Source organism: Schistocerca nitens, chromosome 3 (genome assembly GCF_023898315.1).
Source record: "Schistocerca nitens isolate TAMUIC-IGC-003100 chromosome 3, iqSchNite1.1, whole genome shotgun sequence".
Lineage (NCBI taxonomy): Eukaryota > Metazoa > Arthropoda > Insecta > Orthoptera > Acrididae > Schistocerca > Schistocerca nitens.
In genome coordinates this window covers 319,598,322-319,617,924 of record NC_064616.1, presented here as the reverse complement: position 1 = coordinate 319,617,924, position 19,603 = coordinate 319,598,322, and the positions used below count along the sequence as shown (strand labels likewise).

The 19,603-nt window shown below is 44.2% G+C and overlaps 1 pseudogene; it reads left to right on the top strand.

Moving 5' to 3' along the window:
- The first annotated feature begins 211 nt into the window (after positions 1–211).
- Positions 212–329, top strand: LOC126249861 (5S ribosomal RNA; annotated as a pseudogene).
- The last annotated feature ends 19,274 nt before the right edge of the window (positions 330–19,603 follow it).

The following is a 19,603-nucleotide window of genomic DNA, read 5'->3' as shown; positions in this document are numbered from 1 at the left end:
GTCATGAATGACCTTGGATGTATGATGTCATCAAGGTGGAGGTAGCGATGTCATCAGTGACCTTTAATGTCATCAAGATAGCGTTGGGCAGACTATTTAAATAGTAAATAAGGGTTTGCCTACATTCAGTGGGCAGGTTCAGTGACCTTGTACGTCATCAAGATCTCGGTGGGCTGGAAAGCTAAATATTAAAGATGACAGCAATGGATGGGTCAACGGCCTTGCCGCAGTGGGAACACCGGTTCCCGTCAGATCACCGAAGTTAAGGGATGTCGGGCTGGGCTAGCACTTGGATGGGTGACCATCCGGTCTGCCGAGCGCTGTTGGCAAGCGCGGTGCACTTAGCCCTTGTGAGGCCAACTGAGGAGCTAGTTGCTTGAGAAGTAGCGGCTCCGGTATCGGAAACTGAGAGCGGTGTGCTGACCACATGCTCCTCCATATCCGCATCCAGTGACGCTGTGAGCTGAGGATGACACGGCAGCCAGTCGGTACCTTTAGGCCTTCATGGCCTGTGCGGGAGGAGTTAGCAGTGTATGGGAAATTTAAATATTATAGTGGCGGTGTGTGAGAAATTTAAATAACAAAGTTGACTAAATATTTTTACAGACAACATCAGTGCAGTATTTTTTGTGTTATATTTAATTACACAGTAGGTGAAAAGGCTGTAACTTTCTTCCATTAATTTCGTAAATTGGTGATATTCAGCACAATGTGCTCTCAGCGACGTGTTACAAGGGGAATGGGAAAGGTAGGAAAAAAGTCAAACAAAAAGTAGTTCTAGGTATAAAATGTATTACAGTCCAAAGAAAAGTTGGGAGTCTATGAGTCATGGTAACTATGGTATATCTAACAATAATGCGACAAATTAGTAACTCTATGGTGGGCATCGAACCAGTAAGGCAGTACGTATGGATCTGAATGCCAACATATAATTGGGTTCCAGTACAGGACTGTTGCTGCAAAGGGTGATATGTGACACATGCATTGGAACTCAATACAAATTTATTGTGCGCATGTACAAATGGAACAAAAATGAATCGGAATCAAATACTGTTCTTCAAAATAGTCCGCCAGAGGATCCAGACAGTGCTGTCAGCGATGGGGAAGGCGCTGAGTACCATTAGTATTGCCATCAATATGTGCCACCAAAATGCTGGGAGGGTATCGCCCCGTTTGGAAAGCGTCTCCCACAGAATGGTTTCTTCAATTGTGGAATACGGTCGAAATCGTATGGATTGGAGTCTGGTGAGTGGGTGGTGGAGGATTTCCCACCCCAACGCTGTACACAATTTTTGATGACATCTGATGTATGGGCTGCAGCGTTATCATACAGTGTAACCGCAGTATCCAGCAGCGCCAGACGTTTTCGCCGTCAGCCACAGCTGCTCGTAGACCGGCATAGCACTGAATAGAATTTCTACCAGCGAGAACGAAATTTTCACTGTTCCACTCCACTTACATCCAAGCGTGGCCAAGCTCTCGATAATGTTTCAGGCGCTGGTGTTGAGCCATCTTGGCATGCGGTAGCAATGTGTCGCTTGATTTCGGTATTCTTTGCTGTGGGCTTTGGAATGTAATTACTGCGATTACAGAGATACCACATGTTCGCACAGTATAACATGGTTAGATGACTAATGTAATGACCCTCGTATATACACTGACGGAAAAAATTCACAAAACTATGAAGGAGTTGTGCAACATAAACGATACTTGGTAGGTGTGCTTCTACATCTGAAAGATCATGTCTACTCAATTTCCGCGCCAGTCACATAATAACGGCGCTAGTAATGCCACTATGACGATGCAAATCAGGTTTGCTTTAAATATACGCTGTAACGGTGGTGAGCGTTAGTTACCTTTGAGATTGGACGTGGTGAGTTCATTTTAGTCAAGAATGCCTTTAAGGCAACAACTACTTCATTATCAGCATCTCACTGAGTTTGAACGAGGCCGTGTAATAGGGCTACGAGATGCTGGATACTCCTTCTGCGCTACCGCAGAAAGACTTCGCTGGAATGTATCCCCTGTACACGATTGCTGGCAGTGGTGGTCTAAAGAATGTTCGGTCGCAAGAAGACCAGGCTCCGGACGTCCATATAGCACTACCGAGAGGGAAGAACATCGTCGTCAGCATATGACTCTGGTCATAGTACTGCATCTGCATGAGGAATATGCTCATCAGTTGGCACCACAGCGACACAACGAACTGTTAGAAATCGGTTACTTCAAGGACAACTCAGAGCTATACATCCTGTCACGTGCATTATTCCACTGATCCCACACCATCGCCATTTGCGACTTCAATGGTGTCAAGCGAGAGCGTACTGGAGGGCAGGGTGTAGGTCAGTTGTGTTTTCTAATGAAAGTTGTTTCTGCCTCGGTACCAGTGATGACCCTGTGTTGATTAGGAGGAGGCCAGTTGAGCGCCCTCTACCAACAAGTTGCGTGCTGGACACACTCAACCTACACCTGGAGTTATGGTCTGAGGTGCGATTTCTTGTGACAGCAGGAGCACTCTCGTGGTTATCCTACGCATCCTCACTCTAGATTTGTACGTCAATCTGCTGACGATCTGTTGTGCTGCCATTTATGAGCAGCATTCCAGGGGGCGTTTTCCAGCAGGATAACGCTCGCTCACATTCTGCTGTTGTAACCCAGTAAGCTCTACAGAGTGTCGACATGTTGCCTTGGCCTGCTCGATCACGAGATATGTCTCCAGGCGAGCACATACGGGACATAATCAGACGACAACTCTATCGTCACCGCAAACAGTGACCAAGTGCAAGCGCATGAAACTCCATCCCAAAAACTGACATACGACACCTGTAAAATGCAATGCATGCACGTTTGCATGCTTGGATTCAGCATTCTGGCAGTTACAGCTGTAATTTTGTACAAGCATCACACATTTGCAATGGCTTACTCACACTTACATTAGCCAGTGATCTTGCAATGTTAATCACTTAATCAAGTTACTTAGAGAAATTTATTCCCAAAATTTCACTACTATACATTAATTGTTTTATACTGTTGCGATATATATTCCTGAAATTTCATTGCACTATATTTTTACTGTTGTGATATATACAGGGTGAGTCACCTAACGTTACCGCTGGATATATTTCGTAAACCACATCAAATACTGACGAACCGATTCCACAGACCGAACGTGAGGAGAGGGGCTAGTGTAATTGGTTAATACAAACCATAAAAAATGCACGGAAGTATGTTTTTTAACACAAACCTACGTTTTTTTAAAATGGAACCACGTTAGTCTTGTTAGCACATCTGAACATATAAACAAATACGTAATCAGTGCCGTTTGTCGCATTGTAAAATGTTAATTACATCCGGAGATATTGTAACCTAAAGTTGACGCTTGAGTACCACTCCTCCGCTGTTCGATCGTGTGTATCGGAGAGCACCGAATTACGTAGGGATACAAAGGGAACGGTGATGGACCTTAGGTACAGAAGAAACTGGAACAGCACATTACGTCCACATGCGAACACCTTTTTATTGGTCTTTTTCACTGACGCACATGTACATTACCATGAGGGGTGGGGTACACGTACACACGTGGTTTCTGTTTTCAATTACGGAGTGGAATACAGTTTGTCTCGACATGTCAGGAGAATAGATGTTCAATGTGGTGGCCATCATTTGCTGTACACAATTGCAATCTCTGGCGTAATGAATGTCGTACACGCCGCAGTACATCTGGTGTAATGTCGCCGCAGGCTGCCACAATACGTTGTTTCATATCCTCTGGGGTTGTAGGCACAACACGGTACACATTCTCCTTTAACGTACCCCACAGAAAGAAGTCCAGAGGTGTAAGATCAGGAGAACGGGCTGGCCAATTTATGCGTCCTCCACGTCCTATGAAACGCCCGTCGAACATCCTGTCAAGGGTCAGCCTAGTGTTAATTGCGGAATGTGCAGGTGCACCATCATGCTGATACCACATACGTCGACGCGTTTCCAGTAGGACATTTTCGAGCAACGTTGGCAGATCATTCTGTAGAAACGCGATGTATGTTGCAGCTGTTTGGGCCCCTGCAATGAAGTGAGGACCAATGAGGTGGTCGCCAATGATTCCGCACCATACATTTACAGTCCACGGTCGCTGTCGTTCTACCTGTCTGAGCCAGCGAGGATTGTTCACGGACCAATAATGCATGTTCCGTAGATTCACTGCCCCGTGGTTTGTGAAACCCGCTTCATCGGTAAACAGGTAGAACTGCAACGCATTCTCTGTTAATGCCCATTGACAGAATTACACTCGATGATTAAAGTCATCACCATGTAATTGCTGATGTATCGACACATGAAACGGGTGAAAGCGGTGACGATTCAGTATGCGCATGACACTATTTTGACTCAGTCCACCGGCTCTCGCAATGTCCCGTGTACTCATGTGTGGGTTCATGGCAACAGCAGCTAACACACCAACTGCACCCACTTCTCCTGTGACGGGCCTGTTACGGACCCGTTTGCGTGCTACGACCATACCTGTTGCATACAGTTGGCGGTAGATGTTTTGCAATGTGCGGCACGTTGGATGCTCCCTGTCCGGGTACCGTTCTGCATACACCCTGCAGGCTTCAGCTGCATTTCGTCAACACTCGCCATAGATGAGTATCATCTCCGCCTTTTCAGAGTTGGAATACACCATGGTCACAGTTCCTACAACACTACACTATCACAGACGTCTGGTAACACGGTGTACTACAGTTGGTCTGCGTGCGGAGACGAATGCAGAATAACAATAGCAGCAAGCGCTACATGTGGACACTGCGACAGCTAGACCAAACCACAACAGTGCACTGCAGCCACACTCGTAAACACGGTCGTCATCGTAAACGTGTCCCTGCAGATGCTGCTCGCCGACCGTGGCCCGTGTTTGTTACAACACGCAACTGAACGTCGGAGGTTTCAAGCGTCAACTTTAGGTTACAATATCTCCGGATGTAATCAACATTTTACAATGCAACAAACGGCACTGATTACGTATTTGTTTATATGTTCAGATGTGCTAACAAAACTAACGTGGTTCCATTTAAAAAAACGTAGGTTTGTGTTAAAAAACATACTTCCGTGCATTATTGTATGGTGTGTATTAAACAATTACACTAGCCCCTCTCCTCACGTTCTGTCTGTGGAATCGGTTCGTCAGTATTTGATGTGGTTTACGAAATATATCCGGCGGTAATGTTAGGTGACTCATCCTGTATATATATACACTCCTGGAAATTGAAATAAGAACACCGTGAATTCATTGTCCCAGGAAGGGGAAACTTTATTGACACATTCCTGGGGTCAGATACATCACATGATCACACTGACAGAACCACAGGCACATAGACACAGGCAACAGAGCATGCACAACGTCGGAACTAGTACAGTGTATATCCACCTTTCGCAGCAATGCAGGCTGCTATTCTCCCATGGAGACGATCGTAGAGATGCTGGATGTAGTCCTGTGGAACGGCTTGCCATGCCATTTCCACCTGGCGCCTCAGTTGGACCAGCGTTCGTGCTGGACGTGCAGACCGCGTGAGACGACGCTTCATCCAGTCCCAAACATGCTCAATGGGGGACAGATCCGGAGATCGTGCTGGCCAGGGTAGTTGACTTACACCTTCTAGAGCACGTTGGGTGGCACGGGATACATGCGGACGTGCATTGTCCTGTTGGAACAGCAAGTTCCCTTGCCGGTCTAGGAATGGTAGAACGATGGGTTCGATGACGGTTTGGATGTACCGTGCACTATTCAGTGTCCCCTCGACGATCACCAGTGGTGTACGGCCAGTGTAGGAGATCGCTCCCCACACCATGATGCTGGGTGTTGGCCCTGTGTGCCTCGGTCGTATGCAGTCCTGATTGTGGCGCTCACCTGCACGGCGCCAAACACGCATACGACCATCATTGGCACCAAGGCAGAAGCGACTCTCATCGCTGAAGACGACACGTCTCCATTCGTCCCTCCATTCACGCCTGTCGCGACACCACTGGAGGCGGGCTGCACGATGTTGGGGCGTGAGCGGAAGACGGCCTAACGGTGTGCGGGACCGTAGCCCAGCTTCATGGAGACGGTTGCGAATGGTCCTCGCCGAAACCCCAGGCGCAACAGTGTCCCTAATTTGCTGGGAAGTGGCGGTGCGGTCCCCTACGGCACTGCGTAGGATCCTACGGTCTTGGCGTGCATCCGTGCGTCGCTGCGGTCCGGTCCCAGGTCGACGGGCACGTGCACCTTCCGCCGACCACTGGCGACAACATCGATGTACTGTGGAGACCTCACGCCCCACGTGTTGAGCAATTCGGCGGTACGTCCACCCGTCCTCCCGCATGCCCACTATACGCCCTCGCTCAAAGTCCGTCAACTGCACATACGGTTCACGTCCACGCTGTCGCGGCATGCTACCAGTGTTAAAGACTGCGATGGAGCTCCGTATGCCACGGCAAACTGGCTGACACTGACGGCGGCGGTGCACAAATGCTGCGCAGCTAGCGCCATTCGACGGCCAACACCGCGGTTCCTGGTGTGTCCGCTGTGCCGTGCGTGTGATCATTGCTTGTACAGCCCTCTCGCAGTGTCCGGAGCAAGTATGGTGGGTCTGACACACCGGTGTCAATGTGTTCTTTTTTCCATTTCTAGGAGTATATATATATATATATATATATATATATATATATATATATATATATATATATATATAGTAGTGAAATTTTGAGAATACACTTCTCTAAATAACTTACTGAAGTGATTAAGACTGGTAATGTAAGTACGTTTTTCACTAACTGGGCAAGTACGATCAAAATTTCTTGAGTGCAAACAAACTAAATTACATAAATCCGACTTTTCAAAAAGCATACATCTTACATGACATCAGATGAACTCAAGATAGTCAGAACATACTTTTCCCAGAGTTCAATCTACTGTGAATCCACATCAGTCACAGAAGGTGTTACAAACTTCAAGGTACAATCCGTAGTTATAATCTACAATCTACTACATTTTTGCATTATTTATAATCAGTCACCAATTTCGACGTGTTAGTGACACTAAGACACTATATTTACTTTACCCAGAAGTACAGGGTGATCAATCGTTAACGTAACTGAGCGTGCTGTTGGCCGGTGAGGCCTGCTACTGTACCCGCTACTGTACCCGCTACTGTTACAGGAAGTCCACAGAAAATGTAGAAAGATTTATCACGCCAGTTATCTCTAACATACATAACATAAATACTTAACAAGAAAAGTAAATTACTCATGTATATTAAGCGAGGAGATGTTGGAACTGACTCTCTTCGTTGTTTAAGCATTTCTGACACCTGCCTAGGAAATTGCTCATTACACTCTGGAGTTATCGCTTAGAAATGGCAGCAATTTCTTGATGAATTTTAGTTTGAAGTTCCTATAAAGTGTGTGGATTTAATTTGCACACTTTCCTTTTAGTACTCCGCAGAGACATAAGCCACGGGAGGTAGATAGGACGAATGATGAGGCCATATGTGGTTAGTGGTAACTGTCTCTTGAAACTCATCACGAATTTCATTGATGCGAAGTTGTGCCGTCGCAGAGTGCTGCCGATAGGTCGCGAAAGCACATTCCTTCTCAATTAATTGGCTGAAAAAGGCCAGAAAACATTTTCCACGTATCTCTCACTGTTAAATGTTTCCTGGAGAAAATAGGGCCTATTATTCTCTCACCGCTAATAGCGCATCACACTCCCACTTTATGATCATTCATGGATGCTTCGTGTATTACATTAGGCTTTTCAGAGACCCAATAACGGTTATTTTATGAATTGACGTATCCACTTCAGTAACTTTGTAGTCGTTTGAACAGAGCCATAGGAAATTCCCACTTGCTGAGAAAGACGTCGAACTGATTTTATAGGAAACATTTCCACGGCATGCCCAAAGTTACCAGAGTTCCTTCCGTGAGCACTGTGCGTGGTTGTATGTGTTTCGTGTCAAGAATACTTCCCGTTTCACGGAATTTATTTATCAGTCGATGAGTCGCAATTCGATTATGAACCTCAACATCTGGAAAGTCCTGTTGAAGTAATCTCTGATTCTGAACGCGCTTATGAATCATACATGACTACTCATTGGCGGACAGAATACTTGTATTTGACCATTTCACTTGAAACACTTTCACTCAATGGACTGTATGCGTTGCCTAACAATCAATGTGCTCCCTGCGCAAAGAAATGCTTCGAAGCGGAGGGGAAATAGTTACTCTTCCCACCAGCGCCACCGCCGGCTGGCTGCCGGCCGGGCAGCAAAATCCTCGCAGGCGGTTGCCTAAGGATCGAGGTAGTGCTGGAGGGAATTGACACCATGGATCCTGCTGGGCTGTCCATAAATCCGTAAGAGCACAAGGGGGTGGAGATCTGTTCTGAACATCACATTGCAATGCATCCCAGGTATGCTCGATGATGTTTACGTCTGGGGTGTTCGGCAGCCAGCGAAAGTGTTTAAACTCAGAAGAGAGTTCCTAGAGCCACCCTGTAGCAATTCTGAGCGTGTGGGGCGTCGCATTGTCCTTCCGGAATTGCGCAAGTCTGTCGGAATGCACAATGGACATGAATGGATGCATTAGATCGGACAGGATATTGCGTACGTGTCACGTGCCAAGAGTCGTATCTAGATGTATCAGGGGTCGCATATCACTCGAACTGCACATGCCCCACACCATTACAGAGGCTCCACCAGCTTGAACAGTCCTCTACTGACATGCAGGGTACTTGGTTTCATGAGGTTGTCCGCAGACGCGTACACGTCCATTCGCTCGATAGAATTTGAAACGAGACTCGTCCGAACAGGTAACATCTTTCCAGTCATCAACAGTCCAATGTCGGTGCTGATGGACCCAGGCCAGGCGTAAAGCTTTGTGCGGTACAGTCATCAAGGGTGCACGAGTGGGCCTTCGGCTCCGAAAGCCCATATCGACGATGTCTCGCTGAATGGTTCGCAGACTGACAATGGCTAAATATTGAAATCTGCAGCAATTTGCGTAAGGGCTGCACTTCTGTCATGCTGAATGATTCTATTCAGTGGTCGTTGGTCCCCTTCATACAGTATCTTTTCCCGGCCGCAGTGATGTCGGAGATTTGATGTTTTTTCCGGCTTCCTGATATTCACAGTACACTCGTGAAATGGTCGTAAGGGAAAATCCCCACTGCTTCGCTACCTCGGAGATGCTGTGTCTCATCGTTCGTGCGGCGACCATAACACCACGTTCAAACTCACTAAAAGCTTGATAACCTGCCATTGTTGGAGCAGTAACCGATCTAACAACTGCGACAGTTAGCTGTTGTCTTATACAGACGTTGCCGACCGCAGTGCCGTATTCTGCCTGTTTACGTATCTCTGTATTTGAATATGTATGATTATAACCAGTGTCTTTGGCGCTTCAGTGTATTTTATTTATGTTCGAAGGCAGAATAGAAACTCGACCTGATTTGCATGCGGCCCACATAACGTGGGTGTCTCGTAGGTCCTCTAATCTCTTCGTGGTATAGTTCGCAAAATGGATACCATAAGAGATCTGCTAGGAACACTGATCTTTAGGGCAATCAGATCACCACGATATTGCAAATACTAGGTTATTAGAAATGAGACAAACCTTCACTCTTGTAACCCCAACAATGACATTTCAAAATGACATTTGAAACGCATTACGTCACTCAGAGAAAAATAGCTCTGTGACGTAAAAGTACATGAATATTTGAAGAGAAAGGAAATGGGATGAAACAGGTCTGACAGAAGAGACACAACTCATATCTATAATTATATGGCCGTTGTTGGGCGGCGGGTAAGATATCTTCGCCATTTACAATAGCCTGAAAACTACGGTCAGCCAGAAAGCGATAGACAGCATACTGACCATAATTTCGTGTCTGCAACTCCACATTCTCATTCTGCTCACTGATGGAAAATTTGGTTGGTTGGTTTGGGGAAGGAGACCAGACAGCGTGGTCATCGGTCTCATCGGATTAGGGAAGGATTGGGAAGGAAGTCGGCCGTGCCCTTTCAGAGGAACCATCCCGGCATTTGCCTGGAGTGATTTAGGGAAATCACGGAAAACCTAAATCAGGATGGCCGGACGCGGGATTGAACCGTCGTCCTCCCGAATGCGAGTCCAGTGCCTAACCACTGCGCCACCTCGCTCGGTACTGGAAAATTTACCACTTGCTATTTAGTCGGCAGTATCAGGAACTATGACTAAAAAGAAAGAAAGTTTTGAGTTATAACTGATTAATAAACTCAGTAAACGTTCTCATGCACAAAATGTAATAATATTCCTGATAATAATAGTAATGTCCCTATTGGAAACAGCTACGGTTGCAGGTTCGAATCCTGCCTTGGGCATGGATGTGTGTGATGTCCTTAGGTTAGTTAGGTTTAAGTAGTTCTAAATTCTAGGGGACTGATGACCTGAGAAGTTAAGTCCCATAGTGCTCAGAGCCATTATTGGAAACAGCACTATTAACAGCTCAGAGGTGACCTCTACGGAAGTTCCAAGTAAAATGGTGTATCACCCTGACTTCTGGCCGGTGTGGTCGAGCGGTTCTAAGTGCTTCAGTCTGGAACCGCGGCCGTCGCAGGTCCGAATCCTGCCTCGAGCATGCATGTGTGTGATGTCCTTAAGTTAGTTAGGTTTAAGAAGTTCTAAGTTCTAGGGGACTGATGATCTCAGATGTTAAGTCCCATAGTTCTCAGAGCCATTTGAGCCACCCTGACTTCTAACCATCGTAGTTAATTGCTCACCTTAAAAGTGGAAAATAGTCTCACCACCTGCCATGCGGTTTTTTTAACATTAAGGGCAGCACACAAGCAGTTTCATCCGTGTAATCTAAGTGATCCAGGATGGTGTACAGTCCTCGCTAGTTCTCTTCCTATTTTTACCGAAATAGCTTTATGTAGCTATCCAGCTGTTACGTCATACGAGGCGTAGCGTACACAGACGTTTGACTGACGCAGACAGGTTGATATCTCAGTTCAAAGTGTCCCTTCTTAGGTCCTCTCTGGCTATATGTATATACGGGCGCAGTGGACCGCTCCAGGCCCAGGTAGCAGCATCTAAATGGCCCCTTTCTTGGTCGTCGAAGAGTTTGACCAAAATATTGCCTCGACCAAGTTAAAATTTGTAACTTTTGATTGGGACATACATTTTCATATTCTCAACAGTTTTTCACTTTCTAGCTTCATTATTTAGCGCCACTTATTGTTTTTGAAATAACATACCGGGTGATCAAAAAGTCAGTATAAATTTGAAAACTGAATAAATCACGGAATAATGTAGATAGAGAGGTACAAATTGATAACATGCTTGGAATGACATAGGGTTTTATTAGAAACAAAAAAATACAAAAGTTCACAAAATGTCCGACAGATGGCGCTTCATCTTATCAGAATAGCAATAATTAGCATAACAAAGTAAGACAAAGCAAAGATGATATTCTTTACAGGAAATGCTCAATATGTCCAACATCATTCCTCAACAATAGCTGTAGTCGAGGAATAATGTTGTGAACAGCACTGTAAAGCATGTCCGGAGCTATGGTGAGGCATTGGCGTCGGATGTTGTCTTTCAGCATCTCTAGAGATTTCGGTCGATCACGATACACTTGCGACTTCAGGTAACCCCAAAGCCAATAATCACACTGACTGAGGTCAGGGGACCTGGGAGGCTAAGCATGACGAAAGTGGCGGCTAAGCACACGATCATCACCAAACGACGCGCGCAAGAGATCTTTCACGCGTCTAGCATTTTTTTTTTTTTTTGTTCTAATAAAACCCCATGTCATTCCAAGCATGTGTGTCAATTTGTACCTCTCTATCTACATTATTCCGTGGTTTATTAAGTTTTCAAATTTATACTGACCTTTTGATCACCCGGTATTTAGCGAAACATATTCATTTGATCATTCTGAGACTTTGCAGCGTTAACATTAATATACAGAAACATAAACTGACAAAGGTTGAAAAGTTATTTTAATTTTAAATTTCACTCTTAGATTATGGTGCAGTCCTTTCTTAAGCACAGGCGCGTTCACGGTTCACTGGTAGCAGTGAAATGGGGCAAGTCCTGGTAATCTCTCTTGCTTCTGTATCTTTCTTGTTTCGCCACAGCATGACGGCTGTTTCATGAATAAGATTCAGTGCGGATGCACAACCTACTAGATTTGCGAGTTGGGGGTTAATGAGTTGGGAGCCTTTGCGGTTCAGTGTGGTTTGGGTCTGACGGGAAGCTTGTGTGGTTGGCCTAGGCGGTTAAGACAATCGTTAACAGTAAGTGGAACATCCGGGTTCGAGTGCCGGTATGGCACAAACTTTCAGCTCTTGCTGTTGCGTTGCTGCAATGCCCTTTGCAGCTGGTGCTCATTATATCCTTCGTATCTCTTCCCATCTCCGTTTCCCTTCCATTCCTTTCACCCCAACTATATATGTTTATGTCCCAATTGCATGATTGCGAGTGGCATCTGCTCTGTCGTCCTGTCATTTAATTTTCTAACAAGTGCATAAACAACTGTTCGTGAATTATGAGTATAATCAAATTACTTGTGATTCCTTGTTTATATTGAGATTCCCATAGAGCGCTTGTCTCTATTAATTGCGTGTTTTTGATTCCGATAGAACAGACAAAGCTCATATCTATAAAATATCGTACAGAAATCCTCAGGCAAAATTATATATTTTTATAAACAAGAGATTTTGAGCCAGTGTCTGGACCCCCAAAGGTTCATGGAAATACTAAGTATTTTTACTCATTAAAAACTTTTCCCACACCTGCTAAACGTCGTTCCTGTAACGATTGGTATTTCATAAACTTGTTATTGAAGTAAACACAAAAAAACTCCAGGTTAAGAGCAACAAGTGCTTTATGGAAATCTCAACATTAACAGCGTATGACTAGTAATTTCACTATACTTATAATTAATGAACAGTTGTTTGTACCCCTGTTTCAACTTTAAACTACGAAGTCTTTTGTTCTGGACTTGGATTCAAACCCAGAACCCATTGCTAACGAAGCAAATCATTCGTGCCTGACAGAGACGGTCAATCACGGCAATGAAAGTCTTCGCTGACTAGGCATAAACAGACCTAAAATATCAACGTTTTCTCCAGTATCAGTTAGGAAATTTGAACTTGAAAATAAATGACGAAGCTTTTTGTAGTGATCCGGGAATCCCATCAAGACCCTTATTTCCATGTTAACTAATTACAAAAGTCGTTTAATATAGTTTCAAGTAAAGAAATGAGCAGGCGTTTAAAACTGAAAAAAGCTTTGTGGCGGGGTTCGTAATCAGACTCGTAAGTATGTAAAATCAGATGGTAGCCATCGAACTTTTTTCGCCAGTAGCGAAGTGTTCGAATCTGAAATGACGTAACAATTTATTTTTGCCTGACCAGTATTCAAATCCAGCACCTAACGCTGCTGTTTTCTATCTACGAATAGAAGTTAAGTTCAAATGTTTCTTCACCAATAGTGAGTGGACGCATGTTTGACTGGAAATAACGGCACATATTGGCTTTGTTGTCAACACACTAAGAGACATAAAATTGAAAATTAATATTCGCCAGTAGGTCGGTGTGCACATGCTACGGCTTGAAATAAAATTATGAATGTTTTTGTGCTGGACCTGGATTCAAACCCAGATATGTACTTTTTGCGACGATTTGGAGGAATGTGCAATGAGGGAAAAACAAGGAAATGTTTGAACTGTATCGTTCCGAGAGGGTCAAATACCGCGGAAGAGAAGATATGAATACGAATCCCTGTCCAACACCTAAATTTTCAGCCTCTCAAGCTGAAATAAGATAAGAGCCCTGCGGCCTTCAATTGCCGTTGGTTCATTCAATAAAATAAGATTTCTAGTGTAAGAAATCTTGCTGGTGACATATTCTGTTAGCAGCGACCTCTACCTACGTTAGGACACAGCCTAAACCGCCTCCACCATAGCTGGTGGGGGATATCGTCTTCAATGCGAATTCTGAACGACGGTACAAACTGATGGTCTTCACTTGGCGTTACCAGAGGTTAAGGAGACCTGCTCGTTCCTATTAAAAATGTACGCCTGAAGGGGGAAACTAACCTGTACCGCCCACATCTCAAGCTAGGATCAGTCCACGTGGTCACTGCATCCAACGCCTGCCAGTTGCGTTATTGTGTTGTAAGAGAAGAAGTGCGATACTGAATGAGAGGTGTGACCACTGACTTGCGGCGAAGGAAGTTCAGATGTTCAGATGTGTGTGAACTCCTAAGGGACCATATTGCTGAGGTACTTACACACTACTTAAACTAACTTAAATGAACTTATACTAAGAACAACACACACACCCATGCCCCAGGGAGGACTCGAACCTCCGGCGGGAGTGGCAGCGCAATCCGTGGCATTTCGCCTCTAACCGCGTGGCCACCCCGCGCGGCTGCGAAGGATGTGCTCTCCACCTAGTATGGCACTTCGTTTCGTCTTGTTTTGTCAGTCGCTACTTTCTTACTTGCGTCAGGGCGATATGTCACAGTTGACGAAATATGATAACGGTCGCATTATTGCGCTTTATGAAGAAGATGGATATTGTATCAGGGCGTTTCCCGTGCCCTAGGACACAGCAAATCTTCGACTCATCTCTGGGTGAAGCGGATGGCGGCCGATGGCCACGTCAGCCGTTGTCCTCGCTCTGGATCTCCTTGGACTACCAGCTTGATCAAGATGGTGTAACCCGTTGCAGTGATGAACACCCTTTCAGGAACAACACGAAATTAGAAACATCCTTCAACTAAGCGTGAGCAGGTCGGCTATACGTCGTCTCTTGACGATAAAGGAAAGTATGGACGAAGATCGGCCGTTACGGAAATGTTGAAAGATCAATATAAATCTGCCCGATCAAACTTCATACTGGCGAGCAGAAGGACGCAATTTTACTACTGGGACCAAGTTATATTTACGGACGAGAAGGTATTTTCTACTGTACCAAATGGTTCGATCCTTGTATACCGTCCTAGTGGAGAGATATTTGACACAAATATGTCCAGCAAAATCAAAGGTGCGCCCGTACTTCTATCATAGTTTGGAGATGGATATCAGCATCTTGTGGAAACTATACTACCAGCTTTTAACTATTACTACCTTAACATACTGGAGAACATAGTGTTTCTTTCTATTCGTCACAAATTTTCGGGAAACTGAATAATCTTCCAAAAATTGGTTAAAATGGCTCTAAGCACTATGAGACTTAACATCTGAGGTCATCAGTCCCTTAGTCTTATAACTACTTCAACCCAGCTAACCTTAGGACACCACACACATCCATGCCCGAGGCAGGATTCGAACCTGTGACCGTAGCAGCAGAGCGGTTCAGGGCTGAAGAATCTTCCAACATTACGGTTCCCCAGGTATAATGCAATTAAGTCACAAATGTATGTGCAACAGTGACTAAGATACTTATTTTATAGAAGAGAAGCAGAATATACATGTAAATCAGTGTCACTCTACTTCACTTATATCAGCCGTTCATTCGACTACGGATTTTAAACTAATTTACGACCTTAGATCAAGAAGGCCAAAAACACATGGTGCATTAATTCAATGCCGATGAAGGCATCAAAGATAAACCATTTAGTTTTTACTTTAAGAACCCAAATTTAATTGAAAAACAACTGATTTCTGTCGTCATATTGTCTTTACATTCAGTAGCAGTCATCGAAAACATAGAGCTCTGTCTCTCGCTCTCATATTAGAAACAGGCCGAATGGTCCCACTTGTAAAGAAAGGGTATTACCACCATTCTGAAGATGACAGGTTCGGAAAATAAATGAGAAAAACGAGGCACATGGATTTAATAACTGGAAAGCGCTTCTTCTGTGTCGAAGACAGGTAGTCGTTGATTCATATTAGCCCTGCAAAAGGTAGCAGGCAGCTACTCGACAATTATTTGCCCCATCACGTACACAATAGCTGTTCGTAGATCGATGTTTCCATATTTTATGGTAGCGTGAAAAAATTTTGTGATGTAGACTGAAAGGTCTTCAAAATCAGAGAGCTATCATAATGCATAGCTGAAGCACCTAGGAGGAAACACAGTGCACGTGTTTTGCTGACAATTAGAAACTTTTTAAAACGAACATAAACAGTCTTGACTACAAGAAACCTTTATTTGTGTGGTTACCGACTTCGGTCAGTTACTGACCATTTTCAGACCTCATACCATGTTGGTATGCAGTGATGGTGAACTCCATGAACGTCATCCAGTAACCACAAAAAGAAATGTTTCTTTCGGTCGAGACCGTTTATGCTCATTTTAAAGTACTAAGAAAAACCAATGTTCTCCAAGAGAAATGTTCTTAAAAATTATAAATTCTTTGACAAGAGCAATCCTTACATTGTTGTTAATAGTCACTCCATCTACAGTCATTCAATAAAATAGTTTGAAGTCTTCTTGGCTTGAATAATGCTAAATACTTTGGCATTTTAGTGTTTATTTTCAGGTCCTCAGCGTTGTTTTGTCTAGATTAGTGGTCGTCGAACGTGTTTGCTCAAGGACCAGTACTGACATTGTGGAGGGGCACCTCGGGCAACATATGTGCTGATCACGTTATGAATCGGCAATCTACTGTGGCGAAACTGGGACCAGACCCTATAGGCAGTGGCTGATTAGGGAAAAGGGTGGACATGTAATCAAGGTTCCAACAACTTACTTTTTTAAATAATAAAAAATTTTTGCTCTTTCCTTGGAACGCAACATCACTTGCAGAATTTACCATATTACATTAACAATACAATTTACTTTCACAAATTCACTAGAATTAAGTTTTAAGAAAACAAGGAACTCTGCTGAAATGTAACCTAATACGTTAACCGAGGATACGTTTATAATCGGCAGTTGTGATTTTTTTTTTAAAGAAAAGTAAGTCAGGCATGTACGGTTTACTGTCAAAATATTTATACTAAGCAGGGACTTTTAAATTAAACATTTTAATTAAAACGTAACCCTCCAAAAGAAATTTAAAAATCACAATAATTAAAACACAATACATAAAGAATTAAACTGCATCAGTGGTCAGTCCATAGTAGCAGCGTGTTATTGAAATTCCTCAGAATATTGATATGGGGCGTGAACAGGTTGCAATGTCTTACTTTCAGTTATCCACACGAACAAGAAATCAGGCCCATGACATACCGTTTATACACGAAAACAAGATTTTCTCCTTACTTAAGTGCAGAATGTTTCCTGAAACACACCTAATTTAGGAACACTGCAACTGATTGGTTTCATCATACACAGCTACTCCAAGGAATTCACAGTTGATACCATCAATAAATATTACACCCCACTCATTACTACTTACTGCGAGAACAAAGCCAGAAAGGTAATAAACAATCACATTACAAAAATCATCACAATTATAGTCTGACAAGGCAGCATCTATGTAGGAAAGATCTACAACTACAGTTGCCCTACACACACCCATTAAATGCCACCAATACTTCACATACAGAAAGCATCATACACATACGGAGAAACGTTGAGACCACTTATAACATGTGTCTGTCTGGAACCACATCTGTCATGTGACGCTTAACATGTTCGACGGAGGTTCTCAAGGCTCTGCTCAACAACAAACAAGCTTAGCACTCACGCCGTTACGTGTGGCTGTCATACCGCTTCCAACTGGAAGAGGAGCAGGAGTAGGAGATTAGTGTTAATAACGTCCCGTCGAGAATGAGGTCATTAGAGATGGAGCAAAAACTCGTATTAGGGAAGGATGGGGAAGGAAATCAGCCGTGCCCTTTCAGAGTAACCATCCTGGCATTTACCTGTACCGATATGGGGAAATTACGGAAGACGTAAATCAGGATGGCCATACGAGCGTTTAAACAGTCGTCTTCCTGAATGTGAGTCCAGTGGGGTAAACGCTGCGCCACGTCGCTTGGCCCATGCGGAAGAACACACACTCCGTACCATACATTCACTTGTGAAACACAATCGATTCATGTAAACAGTTGCCCAGACGTCAGTCGTGCGTGTCCAGCTGCTGAGCATTAATTCCTTTCAGAACGAAAAATTGTAGTCCAGTGAGATGGTAGTTTGAAGCGGAAAGTTATGATGTATTTGCCCGCAAATATGAGAAATCAATAAAATCACTAAAAATATTCTTAGTTGTTTTAAGCTTATAACTTCGAAAGCAAGTATATACCAAAAAAGTGGTCTAGTAGTAAAATAAATAGGAGAAAATTACGTACAACTTATGTCTGTAACTTCTTTTGTGCGTCTTGTGATTTCCACGCAAAAGAGTGCTGAAATATGGGGAAAATCGGCAGTTTTTGAAAAATAGCAAAACACCATTAATATACATTTTTTATTTTTTTAGGTAAACATTACTCTAAATCCTAATAAAAGGGACCAATTTCCGTACAATTTATATGTATTGGAGCCTGATACGAGCCCTCTTGCACACGGATTCCGTAATTTATTCAGAGCAGCTTTACAGCTCTTCTACGCCTAAAACAAATAATCAATTAACACCCGATCTGCCAAACACGGGCAGGACACAGCAATTGCTTTTTTTAGTGGGAACACTGTTGGTATCGAGGCCATGGACGCAACCGAGGATACTTGCATCTCATACTTGAAAGTCACTTGCGCATATTTTCGGATGCACCAATTGCAATTAGGTGGTTTACATATACATTCATGGTATGCGACCACCAACCATTCCTTATAAGGCCTTACCCCTCTCTGCTGGCACACAGAATCAGTCTCGAGAAGGAATTAAGCAGAATGCTGGAACAATGTGATACTGAGCGAGCACGGTCATATAAATTCCCGTTGATGGTCGCTCCCAAGCGTGCCTATTCCATATGCTTAGTCCTGTAGTCCAGGTAAATTTACACTCCTGGAAATTGAAATAAGAACACCGTGAATTCATTGTCCCAGGAAGGGGAAACTTTATTGACACATTCCTGGGGTCAGATACATCACATGATTACACTGACAGAACCACAGGCACATAGACACAGGCAACAGAGCATGCACAATGTCGGCACTAGTACAGTGTATATCCACCTTTCGCAGCAATGCAGGCTGCTATTCTCCCATAGAGACGATCGTAGAGATGCTGGATGTAGTCCTGTGGAACGGCTTGCCATGCCATTTCCACCTGGCGCCTCAGTTGGACCAGCGTTCGTGCTGGACGTGCAGACCGCGTGAGACGACGCTTCATCCAGTCCCAAACATGCTCAATGGGGGATAGATCCGGAGATCGTGCTGGCCAGGGTAGTTGACTTACACCTTCTAGAGCACGTTGGGTGGCACGGGATACATGCGGACGTGCATTGTCCTGTTGGAACAGCAAGTTCCCTTGCCGGTCTAGGAATGGTAGAACGATGGGTTCGATGACGGTTTGGATGTACCGTGCACTATTCAGTGTGCCCTCGACGATCACCAGTGGTGTACGGCCAGTGTAGGAGATCGCTCCCCACACCATGATGCCGGGTGTTGGCCCTGTGTGCCTCGGTCGTATGCAGTCCTGATTGTGGCGCTCACCTGCACGGCGCCAAACACGCATACGACCATCATTG